The sequence below is a fragment of the Hypanus sabinus genome, chromosome 9, assembly GCF_030144855.1.
Source record: "Hypanus sabinus isolate sHypSab1 chromosome 9, sHypSab1.hap1, whole genome shotgun sequence".
Lineage (NCBI taxonomy): Eukaryota > Metazoa > Chordata > Chondrichthyes > Myliobatiformes > Dasyatidae > Hypanus > Hypanus sabinus.
Window position 1 is genome coordinate 160582598 of NC_082714.1, and position 27205 is coordinate 160609802.

Genomic DNA, 27205 nt, shown 5'->3' on the forward strand with positions numbered 1-27205 from the left:
CCCCCCACCCACCCCTCCACTCCCATACCAGATGGTGATGCATCCAGTTAGAAGACTTTCCACTGTACATTTGTAAAACTTTGTGACATACCAAATCTCCTCAATCTCCAAATGAAATATAGCTGCTGTCATGCCTTCTTTGTCGTTGTATCTTTACATTGGGCACAGGATAGATCCTCAGAAAAACTGACACCCAGGAACTTGAAATTGCCCCAATATCAGGTTTGGTTCACGTCTCCTCTCTTCCTGAGCTCTGTCACCAGGATGAAAAACCAGAATCAGAATCAGTTTATTAGCACTGGCAGATTCATGAATTGTGTTGTTTTTGTGGCAGCAGTATAGTGCAATACATTAAAAATCACAAGTTACAAATAGATAAATAAATAGTACAAGAGAGGAGTGATGAGGAAGTGTTCATGGACACGTGGATCGTTCAGAAGTCTAATGGTGCAGGAGTAGAAGCTGTTCTTAAATCATTGAGAGTGTGCCTTCAGGCTCCTGTACCTCCTCCCTGATGGTAGTAATAAGAAGGGGGCATGTCCTGCGTGATGAAATCCTTAATGATGATGTCTCCTTCTTGAGGCACTGCCTTTTGAAGACGTTCTCGATGGCTGGTTATGAAATACTGCCTTTCATCAATAAGAATGTACACTCCCTCAGTGAGCTGGCTAAGACACGTAGTACAGATGAAAAGGTGAGACTTGGGGGGAAGAAAACATCCCCTGCGTCCTGAGTGAATGTCACCAGATTTTGTACAGATGCACTATAAACTGCATCACAGCTTCCTGTGATCGCAACAAACTTCTGAGAGTTGTGGACACAGTTTGGCACATCAAGGAAGCCAGACTCCTCTCTATAGACTCTGTCCCTAATGTGTCTGCCTCCACCACCATCCCTGGCAGGGTGTCCCATACACCCAGCACTCCGTGTAAAAAAATCTTACTTCTGACAGCCCGTCTCAAACTTCCCTCGTATTAGCCATTTATGCCCTGCGAGAAAGGCTTTCCACTCTATCTATGCCTCTTTTCATCTTATATGCCTCGATCTAGTCATCCTCCTTGGCTTCAGAGAGAAAAGGCCTAGCACACAGCCTTTCAAGAGGTTCCTTCTAACCCTTGGGTCCTGTGTACCTCTGACAAATCTCTTTATTTGGCTCAAAGGACATTTCCAGCCTCTCCTGCCCAAGGTTATTGTTGAGAACAAGCAGTCCTGGAACTAGGACCATAACAAACTCCAAAAGAAGCTGTTCAGGACTGAAGTCAGTATATAAGTCCTCATACAAATTTATTTATCTATTTGCAGATACACCACAGTAACAGGTTCTTCTGTCCCATTTAAAAATTAACCAACTAACCCGTATGTCTTTGGACTGTGGGAGGAAACCGGAGCACCCGGAGGAAACCCACGTGGTCACGGGGAGAATGTGCAAACTCGTTACAGACAGTGGCAGGAATTGAACTGTGTCACTGTCAGTGTGACAGCATTACACTAACCGCCAAGCTACTGGGCTACCTCAAGCCTATGGCACTTGGTATTCCCAGGAAGTCTCCACCCATGTAATATCCAGACGTGAACCAGCTTGACTTCTGTGATCAGACAATTTTGGGCATTTTCAGGCCAGTATGGCTGCGGGCTAATGGTGGGAGAAGGACGAATTCTCACTGCTGCAGTAGACACCCGAGAGATGTCCGGGATTTTGTTAGATGAGGTTGTTGAGCTATGAAGATGTGAGCATGGGGCTGGGGTGTATACACAGTGGTCACTTTATTAGGTACACTCGCTCGTTATTGCAAACATCTAATCAGCCAATCATGTGGCAGCAACTCAATGCATGAAAGCACGCAGGCATGGTCAGGAGGCTCAGTTGTTGTTCAGATCAAACATCAGAATGGGGAAGAAATGTGACCTGAGTGACTTTGACTGTTGGTGCCAGACAGGGTGGTTTGAGTACCTCAGAAACTGCTGATCTGCTGGGATTTTCATGCACATCCATCTTTAGAGTTTACAGAGAATGGTGTGAAACACAAAAACACATCCAGTGAGAGGCAGTTCTGTGGGTGAAATGCCTTGTACACGACAGGGAGGTCAGAGGAGAAAGGCCAGACTGGTTCAAGCTGACAGGAAGGTGACAGTAACTCAAATAACCACGAGTTACAACAATAGTGTGCAGAAGAGCATCTCTGAATGCCCAACATGTCGAACCTTGAAGTGAATGGGTTACAGCAGCAGAAGACCATGAACATACACTCAGTGGGACATTATCAGCTACAAGAGGTACCTAATAAAGTGGCCACTGAGTATAAATCATTTGTGCCTGACCAAGATGGAGGGGCTGAGTGACTACTGCTTGTTTTTGATATCAGGCAGCTCCTCAGGAATATAATCCCTCCACCGACCTTCCTGACCCCATTCAAAGCAAAACAAGTGCATTTTTAACCCATTGGTCACCAGTAGCTGCCTCTGGTTTGTACAATATAATGGAAAAGGACAGCTGTTTTCCATTAAGTAACATCTGTAAAGGATAATGATACTTAGAAGTTGCACGTGGACTATTGCACAGTGCACACTCATAGTTGAGGGTTGAGACTTGAAATAGCGCTATTGTGGCGTAGAATCGAGACTCGAAAAACCACTATTGTGGTGTAGAATCAGTGGGGTCTGTGGTCCTGCAAAGGTGTTAATAGGAAAAAAAAATTCAAAAACCAGTACTTGAGGAGTCAAGTAACAACCTCAAGAAGATCGAAGCCTGAAGGGCAATTGGGAGTCCAGAAGCAGAAGCCCTGGATCTCGAAGTCTGGAGTCCACCAGGGAAGTCGGAGGCCCAGTGTCCACAAGTCGCTGGAGGCCTGAAGGCCTGTCCTGGGCCTGGAGACTGTCCTGGGCCTGAAGACTGTCCTGGGCCTGGAGACTGTCCTGGGCCTGGAGGCTGTCCTGGGCCTAGAAGCCTGTACTGGGCCTGGAGGCTGTCCTAGGCCTGGAGGCTGTCCTGGGTTTGAAGGACTGTCGGTGTGGGTGTGTGTGAGAGTGGGTGGGAGGGAGGAAAGGAGATTGCTTTGCTGTTGTTGTTCTGTTGCTTCTTATGTTCTGTGTTGTTCTGCTGAGCATGGTAGGCATGTTATGATGGTGGTATTTGCCGGCTGTCCCCGGCAGATCCTTGGGTTGTTAATGCAAACAATGCATTTCACTGTTGTTTCATTGTACATGTGATAAATAAATCTGAATCTAAATCTGCTGAAACTATATCCAAGTGTCCCTCCTGCTCTATGCAACTCCCAACAGATAACCTGACCAACTTGGTTAAGCAACCAAGTAAAGATGTAAACAGGAAAATTGAAATCAGTCCTGATGGGGGATCTCAGCCCAAAACATTGACTGTTTGCTCTTCTCCATAGATGTTGCCTGACTTGCTGAGGTCCTCCAGCATTTACTGTGTGGTGCTCAAGATTTCCAGAACCTGCAGGATCTCTTGTGTCTACAGAAATATATGTTAGAGTATGAGACACAGGAGCAGGATTAGGCCTAATTTCCTGCATTCGACCCACTGTGAATATATTCAAGTGCTCAAGTGATACTATTGTACCTGCCTCATCACTTTCCTGGCAGCTCAGTTCATATACTCATGCTCTGCATAGAAATTTGCTCCTCGGATCCCTTTGAAATCTTTGCCCTCTCACCCTAAAACTATGCCCCTTAGTTTTGGACTCTCCTAATTCTGAGGAAAAGACTGCTTCCTTCAAACTTAAAAATGCCTCTCATAATTTTAAACATTTCTAAAAGGTCGTCCCTCAGTCCTGATGAAGGGTCTTATCCTGAAACATCGACTGTTTGTGAGTTGGTCTCAGCTCAATATTGAAGATGCTGATTGTGCTAAAATGCAAGCTTCTGTCAATAACTGTGTTTTCAAATGTTCCAACATTTCATGTATGCGGCACCTTTAATATCCCACTCACCTCATGAGAAAGTTGAAAAACAAAGTTGAATTTAGTATTAAACGCACAACTTTTAGAATTTAGAATTTGTTTGTCTTACATCCATCTCACAATGTGAGGGAGTAAAAATCTTTGCATTATGACTCCATGGTGATGTACAGACACGTGAATTTAAGTGCAATGGCTTGTAGAAAGAAGCTGTCTCATAGTCTGTTGGTTCTGGCTTTAAGTCTGTGTATGCACAGGTGCAATGAAAACTTACTTGCAGCAGCATTACAAACACACAGTATCAGATACACAACATTCACACCCAATGCAATCTGCTTACCGCTGAAACTTAACTAAAGCAGACACCATCTCCCAGGCCTTACACTCCTCTCTGAAGCATCTGGTCCAAAAGACTATTGCTCATGACTACAGCCAGACTATTGTTTATTAACCACAGCTCAGCTCCAACAGCAGCACCTCCTCCACAATTATTCTCAACACTAATGTCCTACAAGGTTGCATCCTTAACCCACAACTCTACTCCCTGTGTGGCCAGCGTCTGCTCTAACTCCCTCTACAAGTGGGGTTGATACACTGCAGTGGGCTGTATCTCAAATACCGATTTAGGAAGGAGATAAACAGCCTAGAGACATGCAGTCACAATATCCTTTTCCTTAATTTCAACAAGGCAAAAGAGCTAGTCACAGCCTTCAGAGGGGGTGGGGGGAGGCAGTGCAGATGCTCCTGTTGTCATCAGTGATGCTGAGCTCGAGACAATCGAGAGTTTCAAGTTCCATCACCAACAGACTGTCCTAACCCAACCACGTAGATGCCACAGATAAGAAATCTCACCAGCGCCTCTCCTTCCCCAAGAGGCTTCAGGTATGTCCCCTTTGATCCTTACCATTTTTTATTGATGCTCATCGAACCTGGAGGCATCATGGCCTCGTAGAGCAACTCCTCTGCCCTGTGACCACAAGAAACTGCAGAGAGTTGTGGACACAGCTCAGCACATCACGGAAACCAGCCACAATTTCAGTATGTCCATCAGCTCTCCCCATACATTAGCACGATGGCTCTTCCATAGCGTCTCTCCAGCAGGAGACAACCCTCCACTCCATGGAGTCTGTCTACCCGTTTCACTGCCTTACAATGATGAAAGACTCCACTCACCCTCGACATTCTCCCGTCTCCCTCCCTCCCATCAGGCAGAAGATGCAAGTGCATGAAAGCACATGCCAGCAGGTTTAAGGACAGCTTCCTTCACATGTCTCGTTGTTGGATGGTTCTCTAGAGTGAAAAGTGACCGACAATGTGCCTCATTATGACTTTGCACCTTAATGTCTATCTGCAGTGCACTGTCTCTGTCACTGTGTCACTTTAGTCTGCACTCTGTTGTTGTTTTCCTTTCTACTACCTCAATACTCTACTCTAATGAACTAGAAACATAGAAAGCCTACAGCACAATACAGGCCCTTTGGTCCAAAAAGCTGTGCTGAACATGTCCCTACCTTAGAAATTATCTATCTATCATAGACCTCCATTTTTCTGAGCTCCAGGCATCTGTCCAGGAATCTCTTAAAAGACCCTATTGTGTCCGCCTCCACCACTGTCACTGGCAGCCCATTCCACGCACTCACCACTCTCTGCATAAAAAACTTACCCCTGACATCTCCTCCATACCTGCTTCCAAGCACCTTAAAACTGTGTCCTCTCATGTTAGCCATTTCAGCCCTGGAAAAAAGCCTTTGACTATCCACATGATCAATGCCTCTCATTATTGTGTACACTCTGTCAGGTTACCTCTCATCCTCCATTGCTCTAAGGAAAAAAGGTCGAGTTCACTCAACCTATTCTCATAAGGCATGCTCCCCAATCCAGGCAACATCCTTGTAAACCTCCTCTGCACCCTTTCTATGGTTTCCACATCCTTCCTGTAGTGAGGCAACCAGAACTGAGCATAGTACTCCAAGTGGGATCTAACCAGGGCCCTATATAGCTGCAACATTACCCCTCAACTCTTAAACTCAATCCCACGATTGATGAAGGCCAATGCACCATTTGCCCTCTTAACCATAGAGACAACCTGTGTAGAAGCTTTGAGTGTCCTATGGACACTCAAGATCCCTCTGATCCTCCACACCGTCAAGAGTCTTAACATTAATACTATATTCTGCCATCATCTTTGACCTACCAAAATGAACCACTTCACACTTATCTGGGTTGAACTCCATCTGCCACTTCTCAGCCCAGTTTTGCATCCTATCAATGTCCCATTGTAACCTCTGACAGCCCTCCACACTATCCACAACACCTCCAACCTTTGTGTCATCAGCAAACTTACTAATCCATCCCTCCACTTGCTCATCCAGGTCATTTATAAAAATCATGAAGAGAAGGGGTCCCAGAACAGACCCCTGAGGCACTCCACTGGTGAATGACCTCCATGCAGAATATGACCCACCTACAACCACTCTTTACCTGGGAAAGCCAGTTCTGTATCCACAAAGCATGGTCCCCTTGGATCCCATGTCTCCTTACTTTCTCAATAAGCCTTGCATGGGGTACCTTATCAAATGTCGTGTTGAAATCCATATACACTACATCTATGGCTCTTCCTTCATCAATGTGTTTAGTCACATCCTCAAAAAATTCAATCAGGCTCATAAGGCACAAGCTGCCTTTGACAAATCCATGCTGACCGTTCCTAATCATATTGTGCCTCTCCAAATGTTCTAAATCCTGCATCTCAGGATCTTCTCCATCGACTTACCAACCACTGAAGTAAGATTCACTGGTCTATAATTTCCTGGGCTCTCTTTATTGCCTTTCTTGAATAATGGAAAAACATCCGCACCTCTCCAATCCTCTGGAACCCCTCCAGTTCCCATTGAAAATGTAAAGATCATCGGCAGAAGCTCAGCAATCTCCTCCCTCGCCTTCCACAGTAACCTGGGTTACATCTCGTCTGGTCCCAGTGACTTATCCAACTTGATGCTTTCCAAAAGCTCCAGCACAACCTCTTTCTTAATATCTACATGCTCAAGTTTTTCAGTCCATTTCAAGTCATCCCTACAATCACCAAGATCCTTTTCTGTAGTGAATACTGAAACAAAGTACTCATTAAGTACCTTTGCTATCTCTTCCGGTTCCGTACCCACTTTTCCACTGTCACATTTGATTGGTCCTATTCTCTCATGGCTTACCCTTTTGCTCCTCACATACTTGTAGAATGCCTTGAGGTTTTCCTTAATCCTGTCCATCAAGGCCATCTCATGGCTCCTTCTGGCTCTCCTAATTTCATGTTTAAGTTCCTTCCCGCTAGCTTTGTAATCATCCAGATCTCTGTCATTACCTAGTTTTTTGAACCTTTCATAAGCTCTTCTTTTCTTCTTGACTAGATTTACAACAGCCTTTGTACACCACAGTTCCTGTACCCTACCATAACTTCCCTGTCTGATTGAAACGTACCTATGCAGAACTCCACGCAAATATCCCCTGAACATTTGCCACTTTTCTTCAGTACATTTCCCTGAGAACATCTGTTCCCAATTAATGCTTCCAAGTTCCTTCTTGATAGCCTCATGTTTCCCCTTACTCCAATTAAATGCTTTCCTAACTTGTCTGTTCCTATCCCTCTCCAGTACTATGGTAGAGGAGATAGGATTCACTATCTCCTGAATTGATCTGAATGAATGGTTTGCAAGACAGGTTGTTCACTGCACCTCGGTACCTGTAACAATTGTAAACTAATTGAAAAATGATCAACTTAAATGATAATTTTATATAAGAAGGAACACAAATAGTACAATAAAAACAGTTGATTGAAGTGAAAAATGTTCATGGTGTTGCTGTCCTGAAGTAGTGTTTTGGGTTGTGGTGGTTGATTCAAGAAACATATGGTTAACGGAAAATAGCTTTTCTTGAAACTGGTGATGTCGGACGTCAGGCTTCTGTATCTCCTGCCCAATGTTAGCTGTGAGAAGATGGCAAAAAGAACGTAGGACATAGAATACTACAGCACAGTCCAGCAATAACGTTGTGCCGACCTTTTAAACTACTCTAAGATTGATCTAACCCTACCCTCTGACGTTATAGCACCCCCTCACTGCCACACTGCCTCTGGGGTTTTGTAGCACCCCCTCACTGCCACACTGTATCTGGGGTTTTGTAGCACCCCCTCACTGCCACACTGCCTCTGGGTTGTTGTAGCACCCCCTCACTGCCACACTGTATCTGGGGTTTTGTAGCACCCCCTCACTGCCACACTGCCTCTGGGGTGGGATTTGAACTGACATCCTCCTGACCCAGAGGCGTAAGTGTTCCAGTGAAGCTATGGCTAACCTTTGCACTTCCGTGTGTCACAAACCATGCAAGGCCCTCAATGAGGGATCGGCACCGGAAAGGGTGCGCATTTTCAAGTTTCTGGGTGTCAACATTTCTAAAGATCTGTCCTGGGCCCATCATACTGATGCAATTTTGAAGAAGGCACTCCAGCGGCTGTACTTCGTTAGGAGTTTGAGGAGACTTGGTAGGTCACTAAAGACTCTCGCAAATTTCTGCAGATGCACTGTGGAGAGCATTCAAACTGGCTGCATCACCATGGAGTACGGAGAGGCCACTGCACAAGACTGGGAAAAGCTACTGGAAGTTGTAAACGGAGTCAGCTCCATCACAGGCATTAACCTCCCCAGCATTGAGAACCTCTTCAAAAGGTAATGCCATCTATCATTAAGGGCCCCCATCACTGAGGATAATCTCTTTTCTCATTGCTACCATCAAGGAGGAGGTACAGGAGCCTGAAGAAGTGCACTCGGTGTTTCAGGAACAGCTTCTTCCCCTCCACCGTCAGATTTCTGAATGGACGTTGAGCCCATGAACACTACTTGACTGTTTTTTTTTGCATTACATATTTAAATTGTATGTGCATTTCTTATGTAATTTATAGATTTTTAATATTATTATGTTTTGCAATGTGTTGCAGCTGCAAAGCAACAAACTTCACGATACATGCCAGTGATTCTAATTCTGAGGTGGCAGGGACTGAGCAGTTTAGATGGCGAAGGCTCCCATTACTTCACATTCTGCAGAACTGATGAATATAACCCACACTTCTGAGCTACTGAGCTAATCTGAGCTTTGCCAAATGAAAAAAAATGCAAAAATAAGGCGAGATATTATTTCACAAAAGCACGACACCAATTTTAATCAATATTTACAAATGCAAGCCATATTTCAAAGACGGCAATTATGGTTTTCATTTTGCGGTCCCTCTCCCTCTGGGAAAGCGTAAAGACTCACTTATTTTGCTAGTTTCATTCCAGCTGCTTTAGCGCTCTCTAATTGCTCGTCCTTCCTCTCACATTCTCCTCGATGCCTCAACTGGCGGACCTGTAAAAACATTCCAGATGGCAGCAATTAGCCAGATTACTTAGTTAGTAGCAGTCTTCTGTCCCATTTGGTTACGGAGAGGAGAGTGTGCAGCAGCCAGTGTTCTGGCCAGTATCTGCCAACCAGTCCTCGCTGAAGTGCACTCACGCAGAGAAAGGCCCCTCAGTCTTTAGCAAATACCTCAAGGCTGATCCAAAGCTATGACCAAATTCCTTGCTTTAATTCAGAGAGCACAAAAATCTAGACAGGCACTCCTGTGTAGGCAAAAGGTGATACAGACGATCACAAGAACAAGATCGGAAATCTAATGGCAGAGGGGAGAAGCTGTCCCTGAAATGTTGAGTGTGTGTCTTCAGGCTCCTGCCCCTCCTCCTTGATGGTAGCATTGAGGAGGGGCACATCCTGGTTGATGAGGGTCCTTAGTGATGGATGCCTCCTTTTTAATGCACCATTTCTTGAAGATGCACTCAATGGTGGGAGGCTATTGCCCCTAATGGACTTGGCTGTGTCTCCAACCCTCTGCAGCCTCTGGCAATCCTGTGCATTTGGAGCCTTCACAATGGGCTGTGATACGACATACCAGAATGCTCTCCACCATACAATATGGAAATCTGTAAGAGTCTCTGGTGGCAAACCAGATCTTAAACTCCTAACAAAGGTCTAACTTGGAGAAAAGTGGAGCAGGAGGTCTGAGATACCAATTCAAAGATAAAAGCAAATTTATTGTTAAAAGACATATATGTCACCATATACAATCCTGAGATTCATTTTCTAGCATTTCTGGTAAATACAAAGAAAAGAAAGCAAGAAAAACAACAAACAAACAAACAAATAAATAAATAAATAGATAGATGGATAGAGAGATAGATAGATAGATAGATAAATAAATAAATAAATAAATAAATAAATAAATAGGTAGGTAGATAGATAGATAGTTAGATAGATAAATAAATAGATAAACAGATGGATAGATAAATAAACAAATAAACAAATGAGCAAACAAACAAACAAGCAAGCAAACAAGCAAGCAAGCAATAAACATCAAGAACATGAGATGAAAAGTCCATGAAGAGACTCTATAGGTTGTGGGAACAGTTCAGCATTAAGGTGGGTGTAGCTGAGTGAAGTTAGCCCCTCTGGTTCAAGAGCCTGATGGTTGAGGGGTAATAACTTCCTGAACCTGGTGGTGTGAGTCCTGAGGCTCCTGTACCTTCTTCCTGATGGCAGCAGCGAGAAGAGAGCGTGGTCTGGCTGGTGTGGTGTCCAATAATGGATGTTGCTTTCCTACGACAGCGCTCCATATAGATGTGCTCAATGGTGGGGAAGCTTTACGTGTGACGATCAGGGCTGAATCCACTAATTTTTGTAGGATTTTCTGTTCAAGGGTATTGGTGTTTCCATGCCAGATTGTGATATGACCAGGCAATGTACCCTTCACTGCACATCTATAGAAGTTTGTCATAGTTTTAGATATCATGACAAATCTTCGCAAACTTCGAAGAAAGTAGAGTGCTTTCTTTGTAATGGCACTGACATGCTGGACCCTGGACAGATCCTCTGAAATGACAACAGCAAGGGATTTAATGTTACTCACCTTCTTCATCTCTGATCCCCTGATGAAAACTGGTTCACGGACCCTCCAGTTTCTTCCACCTGAAGTCAACGATTAGCTTCTTGGTTTTGCTGACATTGAGAGATTGTTGCTGTGGCACCACTTGGACAGATTTTCAATCGCCCTTCCTACTATAAGAACAACACTCTGACTTAGAAATATTGCCATTCTTCCATCATTGTTGGTTCCACATCTCAGAACTCCCTGTAAGGAGTGACCCCAACACAGGGATTACTGAGGATGGTGAACATCTAAAAGGATTTCAGGTAATCACTTGCATTAACAGCTACAAAAAATCCTGGCTGCCGCCATTCTGCTGATTATTTATGTAACAGTTTTCCCCCCAAGCCATCGGGCTACCTACCTATTGACCTCTGCTGTGCCTATTGTTTTGTTTATTATTTATTGTAATGCCTGCACTGTTCTGTGTATTTTATGCAGTCCTGGGTAGGTCTGTAGTCTGGTGTAGTTTTTGTGTTGGTTTACATAGTTCAGTGTAGTTTTTGTATTGTTCATGTAGCACCATGGTCCTGAAAAATGTTGTCTCGTTTTTACTGTATACTGTACCAGCAGTTATGATTGAAATGACAATAAAAGCGACTTGACTTGACTTGCCAAAGCTCTGGAAGTGGTACTTGATGGTTGGAATTGTCATGGTGGCCGAAGAGCCTGTTTTCCTGAGACTATCCCAAGGGGACAATTCCTCACCAACTTCCCCAAGGCAATGAATGAAACACCTGAGAAAGAATGAAAGAAAAATGGAAAGAAACATTTTCAGAGTCTAGAGGATTCAAGATTCAAGATTGTTTTCCGTCACTCTTCAGTATCCAGTGCAAAGGAGAACAAAATGATTGTCACTGTAGATCTTGCACAGCGTTAAAAACACAATAACCATAAAGAACACAGTAAAACACGACAAAACAAAAAAAGACAATAATTATAAATAGAAAAGTAATCCTATAAAGCACAATGTATAAGTAACTGTTATATACATTGACTGATTGTATGCACATAAAGTGGCACTAGGTGATGTTGTGGTGGTGATGTGAATTGGTTCCTAAGGTTGTCATAGCCGGGGGTGGCAGTGGGGATAAGCTCCCACTATAAAATGCTCCAAATGGCGTGAGACTCTAACAGCCTCTGACAACCAAGTCCGACTCTCGTTCTTCACGTGTGGCTTAGCTACTAGGCTCGGCTGAATTGTTTCTGCTGACAAGAGAAGCCTGACAGCTTAGGGGAAGTACCTGTTTTTGAGTCTAGTGGTCCTAGTGCGGATGGTGCACCTGACGGGAGTGGGACAAACAGCCCATAAGCTGGATAGGTAGCATCCTTCATGATACTGATGGCCTTTATCCAGCATCCTTCTGTATACATGGTATGCCCTTGATGGTGCTGGTGATGTGCCGGGCAGTCTTACCTACCTGCTGAAGAGCACTCCTATCCTCGGCAATGCAGTTTCCCTTCCACACGTTGATGCAGCAAGCTAGGATGCTCTCAACTGCAACACTGTACACGGTCACAAGTGTTGGAGTGCAAGGACCAGCTCTCTTCAGCATCCTTACAAAATAGAAGCATCAGTCATCTTTCTTGACTGAGGAGGATGGATTCTAGGGCCAAGAGAGGTTGTGCAAGGTATGTACTTCCAGGAGTTTGAAACTGCTGCCAGAAGATGAAATAAATTGCATTTTCATTTTCTATTGCCTTACTTTTGAACTGTGCAGAGTGTTCCTCACTGATTTAAGATCATAAGACCACAAGATATAGGAGCAGAAGCCATAGAGGAGCGGTTTGGCCCATCGTGTCTGTGCCACCATTTCATCATGGCTGATCCAATTTTCCTTTGCTGCCTTCTCCCTGTATCCCTTCACGCCCTGACCAATCAAGAATCTACCAACCTCTGCCTTAAATATGCATAAAGACTTGGCCTCCACTGCTGCTTGTGGCAAAGAATTCCACCAAATTTGTCAGAGTATAACAGAGAGCACAACCCTGACCCAAAGTTCAATGTTCAAAGTATATTTATTATCAAGGTACATATATGTCAATGTGTACACCCTGAGATTGATCTCCTTGTGGGCATTCACAATAAATGCAAAGAAACATAATTGGATCAATGAAAAACAAAGCGACAGACAACCGATGTGTAAAAGGCAATAACTCGTGCAAATATAGAGAGAAAAACTAAATAATAATTATTAAATAAGTAATAAATATTACTGAGAACATGACTGCAAAGTCTTTGAAAGTGAGTCCATGGGTTGTGAAATCTGTTCATAAATGGCGACTAACATTATCCGCTCTGGTTCAGCAGGCTGCCTGTTCCTGCACCTGGTGGTGAGGGTGTGTGTGTGTGTGTGTGTGTGTGTGTGTGTGTGTGTGTGTGTGTGTGTGTTTGTGAGAGTGTGTGCGTGAGTGTGTGTGTGAGTGAGAGTGTGTGTGTGAGTGTGTGTGTGTTTGTGAGTGTGTGTGAGTGAGAGTGTGTGCGTGAGTGTGTGTGTGAGTGAGAGTGTGTGTGTGTGAGTGAGAGTGTGGTGTGTGTGTGTGTGTGAGTGAGAGTGTGCGTGTGTGTGTGTGTGTGTTTGTGAGTGTGTGTGAGTGAGAGTGTGTGCGTGAGTGTGTGTGTGAGTGAGAGTGTGTGTGTGTGAGTGAGAGTGTGGTGTGTGTGTGTGTGTGAGTGAGAGTGTGGTGTGTGTGTGTGTGTGTGAGTGAGAGTGTGTGCGTGTGTGTGAGTGTGTGTGTGTGTGTGTGTGTGTGTGTGTTTGTGAGTGTATGTGAGTGAGAGTGTGTGCGTGAGTGTGTGTGTGAGTGAGAGTGTGTGTGTGTGAGTGAGAGTGTGGTGTGTGTGTGTGAGTGAGAGAGTGTGTGTGTGTGTGAGTGTGTGTGTGAGTGTGTGTGTGTGTGTGTGTGTGTGAGTGAGAGTGTGTGCGTGAGTGTGTGTGTGTGTGAGAGTGTGTGTGTGTGAGTGAGAGTGTGTGTATGTGAGTGAGAGTGTGTGTGTGTGAGTGAGAGTGTGTGTATGTGAGTGAGAGTGTGTGTGTGTGTGTGTGAGTGAGAGTGTGTGCGTGTGTGTGAGTGAGAGTGTGAGTGTGTGTGTGTGTGTGTGTGTGTGTGTGTGTGTGTGTGTGTGTGTGTGTGTGTGTGTGTGAGTGTGTGGTGTGTGTGTGTGTGTGAGTGAGAGTGTGTGCGTGTGTGTGAGTGTGAGTGTGTGTGTGAGTGTGTGTGTGTGTGTGTGTGTGTGTGTGTGTGTATGTGTGTGTGTGTGAAGACTACTCACAACACCCTCAACCTTCCTGTCATCAGCAAACTTACTAACCCACCCTTCTCCCCAGAGCAGATCCCTGCGAAACGCCACTGGTCATCGACCTCCATATAGAATACAAACCACCCTTTGCCTTCTGCGGCAAGCAAATTCTGGATCCACAAGGCAGTTTCTGCTTGGATCCCATGTCTCCTTACTTTCAAAATGAGCCTTCCATGGGAAACATTATCAAGTGCCTTACTGAAATCCATATATATTACATCCACTGCTTTACCTTCATCAATGTGTTTTGTTACATCCTCAAAGAATTCCTACCTGCCCTTGAAAAAGCTATTCCCTAATCAAATTATGTCACTCCAAATGCTCATATCTTCTGCCTCTCAGGTTCTTCTCTAACAACCCCACCACTACTGAAGTAAGACTCACTGGTCTATAATTTCCTGTTATCTCTACTCCCTTTCTTGGACAAGGGAACAACATATGCAACCCTCCAGTCCTCTGGAAGCTCTCCCGTCCCCATTGATGATGCAAAGATCATCACCAGAGGCTCAACAATCTCCCCTCTCGCTTCCCACAGCGGCCCGGGGTGTATCTTGCCCAGACCTGGCGACTTAACTAACTTAATGTTTTTCAAAAGATCCAGCACATCCTCTTTCTTAATGTCTATATGCTCAAGCATTTCAGTCCACTGTAAGTCATCCCCACAATTGCCATGGTCTTTTTCCCTGGTAAATACTGAAGCAAAGTATTCATTAAGTACCTCTGCTACCACCTCTGACTCTATGCATGCATTTTCACTATCACACCTGATTGAACATAAGAAATTGGAGCAGGAGTCGGCCATCTGGCCCATCAAGCCTGCTCCGTCATTCAATAAGATCGTTGTTGATCTGGCCAAGGACTCATCTCCACATACCTGGCTTTTCCCCATAGCCTTTAATTTCCTTACTATGCAACCTTGTCTTAAATATTCCACAGATTCACCACTCTCTGGGAAAAGCAGTTCCTCCTCATCTCCATCCTAAATCTACTCCCCTGAATCTTGAGGCTATGTTCCCTAGTTCTAGTCTCATCTACCAGTGAAAACAACTTTCCTGCCTCTTTCTTATCTATCCCTATCATAATTTTATATGTTTCTATAAGATCTCCTCTGATTCTTCTGAATTCCAGTGAGTACAGTCACAGGCGACTCAATCTCTCCTCATAGTCTAACCCCCTCACCTCTGGAATCAGCCTGGTAAATCTCCCCTGCACCGCCTCCAAAGCCAGTATATCCTTCCTCAAGTAAGGAGACCAGAACTGTACTATTCTTACACGGCTCATCCTCTTGCTCTTCACATACTTGTAGAATGTTTTGGTGCTTTCCTTAATCCTGCTCACCACGGCCTTCTCATGGCCCCTGCTAGCAATCCTAATTTCATTCTTAAAATCCCTCCTGACAACTTTGTAATTTACTACAGTTCTAACAGTACCAAGCTTTTTGAACTTTCTTAAGCTTTCTTTTCTTCGTAACTAGATTTTCTACAAGCTTTGTACAGCATAGTTCTTTTACCCTACCAACCTTTCCCTAACTCATTGGAATGTACCTATGCAGAACGCCATACAAATATTCCCTAAACATTTGCCACATTTCTGCCCTGCGTTTCCCTGAGAACGTCTGCTCCCAGTTTATGCTTCCAAGTTCCTGCCTAATAGCATCATATTTCCCCCTACCCTAATTAAATGTTTTCTCAAATTGTCTGCTCCTATCCCTGGAGAGGGATAAGAGCAGGGATATGGTAAAGGAGATAGAGTTGTGGTCTCTACCTCCAAAATGCTCTCCCATCAAGAGATCTTACACCTGACCAGGTTCATTTCCCAATACCAGATCAAGTACAGCCTCTCCTCTAGTTGGCTTATCTACATATTGCATCAGGAAACCTTCTTTAACACAGCTAACAAACTCCAGCCCATCTAAACCCCTTGCTGTAAGGAGATGCCAGTCAATATTAGGGAAGTTAAAATCACCCATCACAACAACCCTATTTTATTGCACTGCTCCAGAATTTGCCTCCCTATCTGATCCTCAATGTCCCTGTTACTATGGGGAGGGGGAGTCTATAAAAACACCTAGTAGAGTTAATGCCCCTTTCCTGTTTCTGACTTTCACCCACACTCAGTAGACAATCTCTCCATGACTTCCTCCTTTTCTGCAGCTGTTGACACTATCCCTGATTAGCAATGCCACACCCCACCTATTTTGCCTCCTTCCCTGTCCTTTTTAAAGCATCTAAAGTTCAGCACATCCAGCAGCCATTCCTGCCCCTGAGACATCCAAGTCTCTGTAATGGTCTCACCGTCATAGCTCCACGTATGGATCCACGCTCTAAGTTCATCCAGCTTGTTTATGATACTCCTTGCATTAAAACAGACACATCTCAAACCATCGGGCTGAGTGCATCTTTACTCTATCATCTGCCTATCCTTCCTCACAAACTCCCTACAAGCTGTCTCTACTTGTGCGCCAACTGCCCTTCACTTCGGTTCCCACCCCCCTGCAAATTGAGATTAAACCCTCCCCAATAGCATTAACAAACCCCCCTCCCACAATATTAGTTCCCCTCCAGTTCATCTGTAACCCATCCCACTTGTACAGGTCACCTCTTCCCCAGAAAAGATTCCAATTATCCAAGGACTTGAAACCCTGCCCCCTGCACCAGCTCCTCAGCCACTCATTCATCTGCACTATCTTCCTGTTCTGACCTTCCCTTGCTCGTGGCACCAGGAGTAATCCGGAGATTACCACCTTGGAGATCCTGCTCTTCAGCCTCCTTCCTAACACTTTAAACTTACTGCGCAGGACCTCTACTCCTCCCCTGTCTACGTCATTGGTACCAACATGTACCAGACCTACACCTCCCCTTCAAGAGTATCTTGCAACCACTCAGAGGCATCCTGGACCCTAGCACCAGGAAAGCAACACTCTATCCAGGCGTTGCTTTTGCTGCCGCAGAATCTCCTATCTGTCCCCCTAACTATTGACTCCCCATCACTATGGCTCTGCCTGACTTCACCCTACCCTTCTGAGGCTCAGAGTTGACCTCAGTGCTATTGGTCTGGCTGCTGCTGCCTTTCCCAGACAGGTCATCAGTGTCCAAAGGGGTATACCTGTTGTTGAGGGGAATGGTCACAGGGGGACCCTACACTGACTTCTTCCTCCCTTTACCTCTCTCAGAATTCACCCATCTACTCCCTGAATTCTGCACTCTGGGTGTAAACACCAGCTCAAAAGTCTTGTCTATCAATTGCTCTGCCTTCCAAATGATCCTTAATTCAACTCCATCTCTATCTCCTTAATGTGGTCTTTCAGGACCTGGAACTTGCTGCACTTCCCGCAGGCGTGGTCATCAGGGAGACCATCAGGTTCCATGAATTCCCACATCCTACAGGAGGAGCATTTCGCTGTCATATCTGCCTTCCTGCCTGCACTGTACCGTGGGTAACCAAGACCAAATCAGCAATAACAAAAGGAAAACCTACCCTTCTTACTCGTTTCTTTGGCCTCAGCCTTTTCTCACCAAAGTCTCTAAGCTCCTATTCCAACTGTTGCTCCAACGATGACCACTCTGCCTATCTCTCTTTTATAGATTAAAAATTAAGAAAATCCACCACACAAGGGGAAAGAACTCACCACATTTGGTGGTGCTCTTCCTGCCTTCTGCTGCCGCCGTTGCCTCTGACGCTTTCCGTGCCTGCGCGCTGGCCTCTGTTTTTAAGAATCTCCCCCCCCCCAATGCAAGGAGAAAGAACTCACTGCGTTTGGTGGCACACTGCCTGTTAGTCCATGGCCTCCTCTCCTGCCGTGATGAGGCTGCACTTGGATTGGAGGAGGAGCACCTTACTATCTGTCTGGTAGCCTCCAACCTGAAGGCATGGGTATCAATTTCTCAAACTTCCGGTAATGCCACCCCCCCCCCACTTTACCATTCCCCATTCCCATTTCCCTCTCTCATCTCATTTCCTTGCCTGTCCATCACCTTCCTCTGGTACTCCTCCATCTTCCCTTTCTTCCATGGCCTTCTATCCTCTATTTTCAGATCCCCCTTCTCCAGCCCTTTGTCTCTCTCACCAATTGACTTCCCAGCCCTTTACTTCACCCCTCCCCAACTTCTGGTTTCACCTATCACCTACTACCTTGTAGGAGGGAGGAAGGGAGGGCATGTCCTTGATGGTGAAAATCTTCAGTGATGGATACTGCCTTCCTGGGGCACCACCTCCTGAAAATGTCTGTGATGGTGGGGAGGGTTGTGACTACGGTGGAGCTGGTTGAGTCTACAAGTCTCTTTCGATCTTGAACACTGGAGCCTCCACACCAGGTGGTGATGCAGCCAATCAGAATGCTCCGTATATTGACAAAGTTAAACAATAGTGATGCATTTTCAAGCCAGGAGAGAGAGAGATGCGCAAATCAAAATTCAAAGTAAAATTTATGATCAGCGTACATAGATGTCACCACATACAACCCTGAGACTCTTTCTCCTTCGGACGTACTTAGCGAATCTATAGAACAGTCACTGGAAACAGGATCAATGAACAACAAATTGTGCAAATGCAAATACAAACAAATAGCAATAAATAACGTAAGCATGAAATAACAAGATAAAGAGACCTTAAAGTGAGGTTATTGGCTCTGGGAACGTTTCAATAGATGAGTGTAGTTATCCCCTTTTGTTCAACAGCCTCATGTTTGAGTAAATGTTCTTGAACCTGGTGGTGTGAGTCTTGGGTCTTGTACCTTCTACCCTATGGCAGCTGTGAGAAAAGGGCATCGTTTGGGTGGTGAGGATCTCTGATGATGCAGTAGATGTTGCTCTCCTACAACAGTGCTTCATGTGGTTGGGAGAATTTTACCCATGATGTACTGGACTGAATCCATGACTTTTTGCAGGATTTTCTGTTCAAGGGTATTGGTGTTTCTATATCAGGCTGTGTGATACAGCCAGTCAACACCCTTTCCACAGACAGACAGTCAGACGGACAGACATACTTTATTGATCCCGAGGGAAATTGGGTTTCAATACAGCCGCGCCAATCAAGAATAGTGTAGAAATATAGCAATATAAAACCATAAATAATTAAATAATAATAAGTTAATGAAGCTATAGAAGTTTGTCAAGGTTTTTGATGTCTTGCTGACTCTCCACAGACTCCAAAGGGAGTAAAGGCACTTTCATGCCTCCTTTACAATTGCATTTTTATGATGGATCCAGGACCAGGAGATAGTGTCATCCAGGAATTTAAAGTTACTGATCCTCTCCATCTCTGATCTTCCGATGAGGAATGGCTCATGGACCTCTGGTTTCCCTCTCCTGAGGTCTACAGTCAGTTCCTTGGTCACATGAATGTGTAGAGAATGGAGGAAGAGGACATTGTGTACATTGTGTACTTTAGAAAGCAAAGGGTAGCAGTGAATGGGTGTTTCTCGGACTGGCTGGAGGTGACTAGTGGGGTACCACAGGGCTCTGTATTGGGACCACAGCTCTTTACGATTTATGTCAATGATTTAGATGAGGGCATTGAAAACTATATCAGCAAGTTTGCTGACGATACTAAACTGGGTGGCAGTGTGACATGCGAAGAGAACGTTAGGAGAATACAGGGAGACTTGGATAGGCTGGGTGAGTGGGCAGATACTTGGCAGATGTCATTCAATGTGAATAAATGTGAAGTTATCCACTTTGGAAGCAGGAACAAGAGGGCAGAGTATTGTCTGAACGGTGTAGAGTTAGGTAAGGGAGAAATGCAAAAGAGACCTAGGAGTCCTAGTTCACCAGTCAATGAAAGTGAATGAGCAAGTGCAACAGGCAGTGAAGAGGGCAAATGGAATGTTGGCCTTTGTTACAAGGGGAATTGAATACAAGAGCAAGGATGTTCTTTTGCATTTGTACAGGGCCCTGGTGAGACCACACCTGGAATATTGTGTACAGTTTTGGTCTCCAGGTTTAAGGAAGGACATTCTGGCAATTGAGGAAGTGCAGCGTAGATTCACTAGGTTGATTCCTGGGATGGCAGGGCTGTCTTATGCAGAGAGATTGGAGAGATTGGGCTTGTACATGCTGGAATTGAGGAGATTGAGAGGGGATCTGATTGAAATGTTTAAGATAATTAAAGGATTTGATAGGATTGAGGCAGGAAATATGTTCCAGATGTTGGGAGAGTCCAGTACCAGAGGGCATGGATTGAGAATAAGAGGTCAGTTATTTAAAACAGAGTTGAGGAAGAGCTTCTTCTCCCAGAGAGTTGTGGAGGTGTGGAATGCACTGCCTTGGAAGACGGTGGAGGCCAATTCTCTGGATGCTTTCAAGAAGGAGCTAGATAGATATCTGATGGATAGGGGAATCAAGGGATATGGGGACAAGGCAGGGACTGGGTATTGATAGTGAATGATCAGCCATGATCTCAGAATGGTGGTGCAGACTCAAGGGGCCGAATGGTCTACTTCTGCACCTATTGTCTATTGTACTCTGAAGGGATTAGTTTACATAGGTGCTTAACTAATAATTTAATTAATTTGCCACAACATCTTGGAGCAAAGGGCTTGTTCCTGTGTTGTACTGTTTCATATCGTAAAGATTAAAGAGTGAAGATTGGCTTTATTTGTCACATAAAATTTGATGGTGGAGTGGAGATAGATGTTCACTAAAGGAGGTATAAGGGGCTCCTTCCCTCTGCTAGCCTGCAGGTCACCCTTGGGCAAGGTGTAGCACCTGCTCAGCCGCACCCCCCTCCCCTCCCTGATCACGGTCACGTGAAGCTGTGGGAGCAGATGGTGGATGGTCATATGAGCAGCTGGTGCAAGTCACAAGTCCTGGTTATACCACCACTGATGCCACTGAAGAGTATTGTTAATGACTTGGGTCGCCCTTCTTGTAGTTATTGCCCAGAAGAAGGCAATGGCAAACCACTTCTGTTGAAAAATTTACCAAGTCCACGATCATCTATGTCAGACGACATGGCACACAGTGATGATGTCGTACAACACGGCACATGATGATGATGATGATGCACCGAAACATACAATGAAATGAGTTGTTTTGCAACAACAACCCAAGGATGGCATGATGAAGCCCTGAGATGGAGACCTTTGGCGCTGCCCTAAACACCAGCTCCATTACTGAGCCCAACTAAGCTCATAAACAGCGTAAATAAGTCCAAAAGCAGAGGGGAAAAGAGGAAAGGACCAGCATGTAGAGGGCTCAAGGAGCTGAGTGTGTACTCCTGCTCCTAGTTTATGTGCTCTGTCTGTTAGAGGGTCCGAGACAATCTGGAATGCGTTATGGGATTTCTTTTTTGCTTTCTGCTCAGAAATAGCCACTATTTTCAAAGTGCTGGCAGTTGAGGTCCCGTCCATCGCTGCTCCTAGATGCTGGAACAATCTACCTGCACCGTACCACATTCTGTCGGTGAGGAAAATGGGATGTCTTGCAGTTTCTCTTCTGTTTAAAAACAGACCCAGGACGGCAAAACCAACAGGGAGCAAGTGGGGTCATCCTGAGCAATGCTGATTGGACGCAAACCTTGCTGCTAAGCTGAGTAAGAAAATATCCTGCGCGTCGAAAGAAAGGGGGCTTTGTTGAGAGTTTGCTAAGTTCATTAGAGTACATGTGTTTTAAAAGAAAATGCATTAGCTGAGTATTTGATCAACCTCCCATTCCTGTCAAAAAAAAAACATCCAGAACATTCCCAGAAAAGTGTGAAAACAACAGAGGCTGCCAAGTGGCGTGGCTGCAGTGAGCTGGGGCGATGCCAGGCCACGCCCGGACAGGGCAGGAATGGCAACCGAAGGGCAGCGGATATGAGGCCTTCACACAGCCTTTATGCAGCTCCGTTTGAAAGCTTTGATTATGATGAAGAAACGTCTGCTTTCATTAAGATATGAGGGAGGATAAGGAGCTCTGGTTTAGAACGTTCTCTCATTATCAAAGAGATTCAAAAATTCCTCGCTCTTTTCAAAGACACTTTCTTTACTATCCATCCAGAGATATACAGTATGCACTCAGTGGCCCCTTTATTAGGTTTGTCCTGTGCTGATAAAGTGGCCACTGACTGTATGTGTGTAGCCTTCTGCTGCTGTAGCCCGTCTACGTCAAGGCTCAATGTCTTGTGTACTCAGAGATGTTCTTCTGCACAATGAGTGGTTATTTGAGTTAATGTCGCCTTTCTGTCAGTTTGAACCAGTCTGTCCATTCTCCTCTGACCTCTCTCATCACCAAAACATTTCACCCACAGAACTGCCGCTCACTGGACGTTTTGTTTTAGTTTTTCACATGATTCTCTATAAACTCTAGAGACTGTTATGCGTGAAAATCCTATGAGATCAGTAGCTTCTGAGGCACTCAAACCACCCTCTCTGGCACCAACAATCATTCCATGGTCAAAGTCACTTAGATCACATTTCTCCCCTATTCTGAAGTTTGGTCTGAACAACAACTGAACCTCTTGACCACGTCTGCATGCTTTTATGCATTGAGTTGCTGCCACATGATTGGCTGATTAGATATTTGCATTAATGAGCAGGTGTACCTAATAAAGTGGCCACTGAGTGTATTTTGATAAAAGGATCAAGGCTTAACTTTATACACCACACACATTTACATGTATTAGGAAGTTGCTGTGGTGTATTTGTCAGGGCGTGACATGGAACAAAACAAAACAACATTCAATAATTATCACATTCAATAATAAAAGTTAAAGGTTAAGGTAGGATATGGAATAAAATGTGTATAAATACATAAATACCAGCATGTATTTACAATTATAAAAATGTGGTTGAAAGTATGTATAGTGTTGTGTAGTGATGGGGTTCATAGATAAAGGAGTGTGGGGGGGGGATAATTAGAATGGTTGATCAAATTAACTGCCTGCCGGAAGGAATTTTAAGATGGCATAAAATACTTGCTTTAATATCCCTATTGCGCTTTATATATAACCATGTAACCATATAACAATTACAGCATGGAAACAGGCCATCTCGACCCTTCTAGTCCGTGCCGAACACTTACTCTCACCTAATCCCACCAACCTGCACTCAGCCCATAACCCTCCATTCCTTTCCTGTCCATATACCTATCCAATTTTTTTTTAAATGACAAAATCGAACCTGCCTCTACCACTTCTACTGGAAGCTCGTTCCACACAGCTACCACTCTCTGAGTAAAGAAATTCTCCCTCGTGTTACCCCTAAACTTTTTCTCCTTAACTCTCAACTTATGTCCTCTTGTTTGAATTTCCCCTACTCTCAATGGAAAAAGCCTATCCACGTCAACTCTATCTATCCCCCTCATAATTTTAAATGCCTCTACCAAGTCCCCCCTCAACCTTCTATGCTCCAAAGAAAAAAGACACAACTTGTTCAACATTTCCTTGTAACTTGGGTGCTGAAACCCAGGTAACATTCTAGTAAATCTCCTCTGTACTCTCTCTAATTTGTTGACATCTTTCCTATAATTCGGTGACCAGAACTGTACACAATACTCCAAATATGGCCTCACCAATGCTTTGTACAATTTTAGCATTACATCCCAACTCCTATACTCAATGCTCTGATTTATAAAGGCCAGCATACCAAAAGCATTCTTCACCAACCTATCCATATGAGATTCCAGATTTACAGATGGGAGCTTCCAGAAAAGGAAGTGGTTCTTGAATTTGGGATCTCCAGACCCTGAGTTGACATTATATTTATTGAGATACAGTACAGAAGACGCCCTTCCAGCCCTTCGAGCAGCACCGCCCAATAACCCCTACTTACAGGACAATTTACAATGACTAATTAACCTACTAACTGGTACTTCTTTGGACTGTTGGAGGAAACCAGAGCACCCAGAGGAAACTCACGTGGTCATGGGGAGAATGTACAACAACCTTACAAACAGCGGACATTGAACCCAGGTCCGCCTGTACTCCAAAACGTTGTGTGGACCATTACGCTACTGTGCTGTCCCAGACAAATTGAAATAACGATAGCTGTACCACCCAGGAATCCTCTGAATTAATCCCATCCTAATCATGGGACAATGACCACGTCATTGTACCGTGAGAGGAAGCAAGACCAGCTGGAGTAAACACACACAGTCACGGAAGAACAGGCTGCTGCAGGAACTGAACCCAGGTCGCATATACCATAAAGCGTTGTACTAACCACAACTTAACCATGTTATGCTACGTCTGTGTTGAGTATAGATATGTTTAATTGGGTATGCATTGAACAAGTTCTATAAAAATTTCAAATAAAAACGAAACAACAATAAAAGCCAGTTATGTTTCCAGCTCCTGAAGCAACTTTCCTCTCCTTGATGTGATTTCATTGTTCCCAGGACCATCTGCATTAAATTTGCTAATTTGAAGAGACCAGCGTGTTTTCCTGGCACCCTGCCAGATCCCCACAACCATCTTAAAACACAAATCGAAGTTCACATCTGTGAACGTTCAATGCAGACTGCTCTCCGTCACCTCCACATCCACACCCACTGCCAACCCCCTCCACGTCCACCTCCCAACAACGCAACCCCACCTGGTGGAGCTTTCAGAGGAAGACACGCTCAATCTTTGAAGAGGGTTCAGGAAGGGTGATGATGAAAAGGTTTCATTAATCTTTCATTGTTACGAGAGCTCTTGATGAGAATGGTTTGGATCCAAATGCTGGAGTATCCAAGGCTAGGATCGAGACACGGCATCAAACTGGATTGAGAACTGAGCACGAAACAAACACTAGACAATCTCACTAGCAGGGCTTACAATTCAGAACCAAACCTGAGTTCAGGTGCTCTTTAAATATTCAATTCTCAGCGCCCAAAACATGATTGCCAATTAACAGGACCATCCTGAAACCTTAAAGGGGATAACCAAACTGGCACTCAAACAGTGACATCCCAAGCTCTGGATGCTGTAAGGTGTTGGGGGCGACCTCTGCCCACATCAATAGTCACACCACTCATCAGTCTTTCTAAGGCCGGCATCTTCGGGGAAGTTCTAAATCTTGGTTGGTCCTCTCTGTCTGGCTGTCAGACTGGGTGAAACCCAGAGGAAAGGCTTGCAGTTGCCCCTGTCACTTTGCAGAACGCCCTCCAGAAATGTGATGTGAATTGTGGACCATGATTCGAGAGAATGACAATTGGGAACCCATGGATCCTGAAGACCAGGTCCAGGACAATTTCAGTCATCTTTGCCACAGATGGTAGTTTCTCCAAGGCAATGAACTTGCAGGCTCTCGAAAACTGATCAACAATTACCATGATGGCAGCCTTCCACAGAGGAGTTGAGATAAAGTCCATGGAGATGTGCGCCTGTGGTCTTTCCGGAGCAGGTAGGGGGTGGAGGAGCCCTTGAGGTTAGGTATGGTGTTCCTTGTTCTGGGTGCCCACCTCGTATGTCTGCCCATATGCCAAACCACTTTTGCCATTCTGGGCTACCCATACCTCCTCCTGATAAACTCAAAATTCCTGGCAGCCCCTGGGTGTGCAGTTATTCTCAGCAAACGTCCCCATTGGAGTACCTGGGACCGGTTGGAACTTCTTATGAATCAGTAGGACATACTTGCGAACAAGTAGGTCGATTCCACAGCGAATCGGCTACCATGCTGGCTAGGGGTAAAATGGTGGTAGGATGCTCCTCTCATTCTGCTCGTCAAACTGATGGGACAAGACATCTGCCTTCTGGTTCTTTGACCCTGGTTGATAGGTCAAGATGAAATCAAACCAGTTAAAGAACGAAGACCACCTGGGCTGCCTGGAATTCAGACTCTTGGCCGCCTGAATATAAGCCAAGTTCTTAAGGTCTGTCCAAACAATGAAAAGGTTCTTGGGCCCCACCCCCTAACCAATGATACCATCCTTCCAAAGCTAACAGCTGCAAGGAGCTCCCAATTCCCAGTGTCTTTGTTCCTCTCTACTGGGGATCTCTGCTTCGAGAACAATGCATGTGGGTACGGTATAGTTTTTTGTCCAAAGGTGATTGTTGAGACAAGACTACAACCATTCTGATGTCTGAGCTGTCCACCTCCACAAAGAAGGGAGGTCCAGGTTAAGAGAAACCTCCTCCAAGTCCCTGCAGACAGAAGGGGTTTGACTATCTTCTCTGGATCTTCTTTTTGAGGCTCACTCCTGAAGCTTTTTAGGCGACAGGGATGATCTGGTCGACCTCCGAGTCTCCTCCCTAGATTCGTTAGACTCAGTTGTTTCCTCAGGCGATGGCAGTGAGTTGTTCCAGAATATCCTTCCACCTCTGGGAATGGGCTCCAAGGGTTTGAGCTTAGGAGTCCTCCATTTAGTTGGGACCGAGCTGCTGGATCCCTTGGGCTTCGGGTTACCTCGCACTGAAGTCTGTCCCCTTGCTGGCTGCTGGTCTCGGGAGAGTCTGGGGGTCAGAACACCACGCCACAAACATACCCTCCACAATGGCTGGATCAAGCAGTGACTCTCCCCTCTCTCGAGTTATCAGATGGGTTATGCTGGGACAGTCACGGGTACCCGAGGATTGAGGGCATGGGTAGTGAGTCAATGATGTAGAAACTAATGTCTTCCACATGATCTCTATCCTCTACCCTCATCTGCAACACCACAGGCAGTTGCTGGATCTGCCCAGAACCTGGTGGTCGACCGTCCGAGACAGCTGCTGGCATGGACTGGCTCTGCTCTCACGGCACCATGTCGAACCGACGGGTGCTCCCCCTATTCAGAAAATTACCTGCTGCCCTGAGTCTGAAACGGCCTTCACCTGCCTCAGGTTCTCACCCCTGGTAAACCCCTGGTTCAGCACAAAACCAGAATCTGTGGGATTGGGAGTCGTCTCAGCCCTCCTGATACCGGGCAGTATTTAGTGGTTCTCCAGGTGGCTCCATCCAGCCTGCCGGTGACCTGCTTCCCCACAGCAAGAGCAGCAGTCTTGTTTCTGATGCTGCGGCCTTTCATCAGCGGAGAGCCTTGTGTAACCGATCTGCATGGGTTCGACAGGAGATGGGCAGGTCACGGTCCGAGATTGGAAGGGGAA